Genomic DNA, 6,085 nt, shown 5'->3' with positions numbered 1-6,085 from the left:
AAGGGATTAGAAATCCGTGGCTTAAAAACTAAGGTATCATTGTACACTGATGATTCATGTTTTCTTTTAAAACCACAATTAGAATCTCTCCACGGCCTCATAGAGGATCTAGATACTTTTGCTATCCTCTCTGGATTAAAACCAAATTACGATAAGTGTACTATATTACGTATTGGATCACAAAAAAATGCTAATTTTACATTATCATGTAGTTTACCAATTAAATGGTCTGACGGAGATGTGGACATACTCGGTATACAAATCCCAAAAGAAAGAAATGATCTCACTCCAATACATTTTTATAGAAAGTTAGCAAAAATAGATAAGATCTTGCTACCATGGTAAGGAAAATACCTGTCTATTTGTGGAAAAATCACCCTGATTAACTATTTAGTCATATCACAGTTTACCTATTTGCTTATGGTTTTGCCTATACCTAGTGACCTGCTACTCCAGTGTAGATTTGGCCTTGTGTTTTAGGATATTGTCCTGCTGAAAGTTGAATTAATCTCCCTGTGAATTAAAACTCCTCAGTCCTTAACAATTACAAGCATGGCCATAACATGTTGCAGCCACCACTATGCTTGAAAATATGGAGAGTGGTACTCAGTAATGTGTTGTATTGTATTTGCCCCAAACCTTGTATTCAGGACAAAAAGTTAATTGCTTTATCACATTTTTTACAGTATTGCTTTAGTGCCTTATTGTTTTGGAATACTTGTATTCTTCTTTTCAATCTGTCAGTTAGGTTAGTATTGTGGAGTAACTACAATGTTGGCCTCATGGTGAAATCCGTGAGCGGTTTCCTTCCTCTCCGGCAACTGAGTTAGGAAGGACGCCTGTATCTTTGTAGTGACTGGGTGTATTGATACAACATCCAAAATGTACAGCAGAGATGCTGTAATATGTTTTACAGTAAGGAAAATCATACTGTAAACTATATTACAGCATCACAGCTGTAAAGCAAAATTACAGTATTAAACTGGCAACTGTGGTGCCAGTATAACGCTGTAAATATGCAGGGAAATACCTACAGTAATATACCATTATTTTACAGTACTAAGCAGCATTGCAGGTTGTCTTTAAAAGACAGCTCCCTGAAATGTAATATTGTAAGAAAAACAATACGTGAAGAAATATACGTGAACATAACATGAATTTCACATGAAATGCACAATAACCACAAAGAACAACATTTGAAAAGAGCAACATTACAACTCCAGATAGCAGGGGAGAGAAAGAGAGATACAGTGATAAGAACATACTGGCCAATAATGTACTTCACCATACACAAACCAAAACATCAGAATAGGTCATTCTTGAAAATACAGGATTATGTAAGATTTTTTTTTATCTAAACAGATCAATGAAAAATAGGAAAACAACAATTGAACAGGGAGAAATTTTTACAAAAAAATATAACAAAAACTGCTTGCCTGCCTGTCTTTGAGAGAGAAACGAGAGAGAGATCAAGAGAGAAAGGGACTGAGAGAGAAGGATGGATAGAGAAAAGCAAGCAGGGCTAGACTGGAGCCAGAGAAACACGCTACTGCAAGCCAACACAAGCTCCAGGATGGCGCAAGCAGATCATTTGCTGACCCAAGCCGCACGGAAGGATTTCTGAGAGAATGAGAGATGCAAACAAGTCTCGAATAAATCTCGGTGGCGTGCAGATTATCACTCCAATCTTTGAAACTCTGATCCTTCTTAGCTCTGATACGTCAACTAGGACAAACATGGACATAGAAAGAATAGAAAGATAGAGATTGCTATTACTATGACTGCTACTATTGCTATTACTATGACTACTACTACTATTACTATCACTACTACTATTACTATTACTATGACTACCACTATTACTATGACTATTACTACTACTATTACTACTACTATTACTATGACTACTACTATTACTACTACTATTACTATGACTACTACTACTACTATTACTATTACTACTACTACTACTATTACTATCACTACTACTATTACTATTACTATGACTACTACTACTATTACTATCACTACTACTATTACTATTACTATGACTACTACTATTACTATTACTATGACTACTACTATTACTACTACTACTATTACTATCACTACTACTATTACTATTACTATTACTATTACTACTACTATTACTACTACTATCACTATTACTATTACTATCACTATCACTACTACTGTTACTATTACTATGACTATTACTACTACTACTATTACTATCACTACTACTATTACTATTACTATGACTATCACTACTACTATTACTATTACTATGACTATTACTATGACTATTACTATGACTATTACTACTACTACTACTATTACTATTACTATTACTATGACTACTACTATTACTACTACTATCACTATTACTATTACTATCACTACTACTATTACTATTACTATGACTACTACTACTACTACTATTGCTATGACTATTACTATGACTACTACTGTTACTATTACTATGACTACTACTATTACTATTACTACTACTATTACTATCACTACTACTATTACTATTACTATGACTACTATTACTATTACTATTTCCATCACTATTACTATTACTATCACTACTACTATTACTATCACTATTACTATTACTATCACTATTACTATTACTATTACTATAACTATTACAATTACAATTACAATTACAATTACTATTACTATTACTATTACTATAACTATTACAATTACAATTACAATTACTATTACTATTACTATTACTATTACTATTACTATTACTATTACTATTACTCGCTGGGTAAAAAGGCAGATGACAACAGACAAATAAAGTTTGTGTTCATCAGGTGTGTCTGTTTGTGTACTTATGTGTTGGAATTTTTTACACTCGAACTCCTTCAGGTCTGCGAGAAAGTGTCTAACATGTGAGTTAATTGGCAATGGCTTCCTCTGAACGACCTTTCTGGTCTTGCGGCTCACTCCTGCTTTCGCTGTGCATTTGGTTCCTTCAGGGTTTACTCAAACCAGGAACCTGCACAACCTAACATAGAATATATTAAATCAGTTGAGGCATTGAAAAAATAACAATAAGAAATATCATTGCAATGTAACTAACAAATGCTAAATGTAAGTGTTGGATCAATGAATGTTCAATGCTTATCTCTGTATCAGCCCCAAGGTTGCAGAGGCCAGCTCCTGGTATTCTATGTTAAAAACATAGAACGTGCTGAAGAGCACAAAGGGCAGCAGCAAAGTTGGACTCACTGTCCAAAACACAGACCACTCTCCCCTCGATCGACACCATTCATTTTGAGGAATAAAATAGAGTATTTCCTGAAATACACAAAAGTGTGTGTGTTAGTGTATACCTACCAGATATCTCTAGATAGGTACCACAATACTATATATTTCTGTTCCACCTTAAATCAAATAAATGTATTACCAAGCATGATCAGCCTTGGTGTGTATGGCAAAGGAATTTGCGCCTCAACATCAACCCAGAGTTGCAATAAAATCACAAAACCTACATATAAAAAATATTCAAATGATGTGTAATAGTATAATAAAACCATTAATCATATAAACTTAAAAATTATAAAACACTATTCCTTACATCTTCCAAGAGGTACTGAGATTCGTCCTTCTCTTTGAAGTGGGTCATCAACAAAAGAATGGCAGCAGTGTCTGTTAGATTGTCATTGCCTCTGATGTCGATTTCATTCAGCAGGCACTGGATCTCACTCCTCAGCTTTGTCTTTTGTCTTTTAAAAAAGTTGACAATTCTCTTACCCTTGTTCAGGAGAGCTTGAGTCAGGCGACTGTCAATCACGATGCCAGTGAGGGTATTGAAGTGGTTGCAGAGCCATAACTTGGTGAAAAGGAATGGCCACTGTTCCTGGAGGTCACTGACGCTTGGAGGAGGACAAGAGTCCTATCCATTGTTACAGATCCTATCCATTCTTCATTTTCTTTTAAAAAATTCAAAGAAAAACTCTGTTAGGCTATGCGTTGCACTCCATACCAGCACAAGAGGACAAACAAACAATTTACAGAAACTTTTGTATATTTTTGTACTTTTCTGTCTTTTTGTAATTTCTGTCCCCTTTATTGCATATGCCTCGCTCCCTCATAGCATAAACCATTTATTTTGAGGGCAAACAAATTAACTATTTACAGAACCTTTTTAACCTTGTGTGTGTGCGTACACTCTTAGAAAAAAGGGTTCCGAAAGGGTTCTTTGGCTGTTCCCACAGAAGAACCCTTTTGGTTCCATGTAGAACCCTTTCCTTAGAGGGTTCTACATGGAACCCAAAAGGGTTATACATGTATCTGGAATCAAAAAGGGATCTTCAAAGGGTTCTCATATGGGGACAGCCAAATAACCATTTTAGCTTCTAGATAGCACCTTTTTTCATAACAATGACGTAAATATGTTACATTTATCAATCAAGATCACACCTCTTTGGTTGAAGGACTGAAGCAATTCCCTGCACTATATTGGTGTCAAATGGTCTTTTATGTCCTCCGGGCTGAACATATTCAAGGTCTTTAATATTCTCCACTCCAACATTTACCCTCAGATGCTCCAACAAAGATCTCACCGTCTCGGTCTCCAACTCAGGCAATTGGTGTTTATTGCATCTTGAAGACCTTCTATGCCTACACTGGTTTAAGGAGAACTCACTGAGTGATGCAAGGAAACAACAGAGAAACCTGACACTTTATAAACTGGTAATGGGTAATAATCACTCAGACTATCTGCATTAACACACACATAATTAATCAGAGAATCTGGTATAAAATGAACCCTGAGATCAACCAGTGACACAGACTGATACACGCCAACAATTAAATAGACCTGTGATTCTGTGACCAGAATCACTGAGATCTTTCCAAATGTGTATCCGTCATAATTTTCTCCCATTACAACAACAAGGCCTTTAGTGTATGTTTTTACTTTGTATACCATTTTAGACGCCTCTGCAATGCTTTGCTTTGTGAACCCTTTTGACTGTACAGCTCCCTGAATGGCGTTGTTATATAATTGCTCTTCAAATTAATTCATGACACCAACAACGTCAATGCTATGTGGAAACACTTGGCCGCTGCATAAGTAAGATTGGAGTAACTGGTGGCTCTCAGACAAGTTTTCTGGCACATTCCTTGAAGTAGGAGTGCTTGCTCTCAAACCTCGGTGTCCACAAACGAATGAGTTGCCCAAAGTAACAAGTAGTGATGCTTTGGTGCAAGAGCACACTACCCCACAAGCAAAACTGTAGTTCGCCACATTTCTATGTTTTTTTGCATGAGTAATGAATGCTTTAATATTTAGGAAAGAGAAATTGCAGGATTTACACCTGTACATTCCCAATAAAGCTACTTCCAGCTACCAGTCAGCCTGCAATATGAAAATTACACGACCCCAGCCACCAAATTGCATGCACACACCAAAAGAGCTACCAAGCTATATGCTACCATGCATCTCGTGCCAACCACACAATCTCCCCCCCAAAAATGTATAGACGACAAAGCTAAATAAAAAATCAGTCTGTGCCTGATGTTTCAGATATCATTAATTTAATGTTTCCTAATTAATGGTTGGATAAGGATATTTTCTGAAAGATTAGCAAAAGCACAAGGAAAATTCAACTCACGCGGGAAAATGCCACGACCATCGCCCTGAATAATGCTAGCAAGCTAACCACACAATCTGAAGAAAATTAAAATAAAAGATAACTTTAATATCCTGAAGGGCAAAATATCAGTCTGTGCCTGTTGTTGCTGAATTAATTAATTTAATGGACTAAGGATAACAAAAGCAGTGAGAATATTCCACTACACTTTTGCTAAATCACACGCACCCCGAAACTGAATAGAGCTAATGCTAACCAGAGATATTTAGACTTAGATAAAGGTGTCCAAAGGAGTTCGCCATCTCGGAGCTATAGCTAACGTTAGCAAGCACCATTCCCCATCTGAGACACCTCTCATTCCAACTACAGAATCACCCCAAAAGTATACATCCCAAGGCAAAATGCCAGCCCATGCCTGCTGACAAACTAAAGATGCATTCGACATAGCTAAACTCTTGCTCCCTCCC

This window comes from Salvelinus alpinus, chromosome 27 (genome assembly GCF_045679555.1).
Source record: "Salvelinus alpinus chromosome 27, SLU_Salpinus.1, whole genome shotgun sequence".
Taxonomy (NCBI): Eukaryota; Metazoa; Chordata; class Actinopteri; order Salmoniformes; family Salmonidae; genus Salvelinus; species Salvelinus alpinus.
This window is presented reverse-complemented; position numbering follows the sequence as displayed.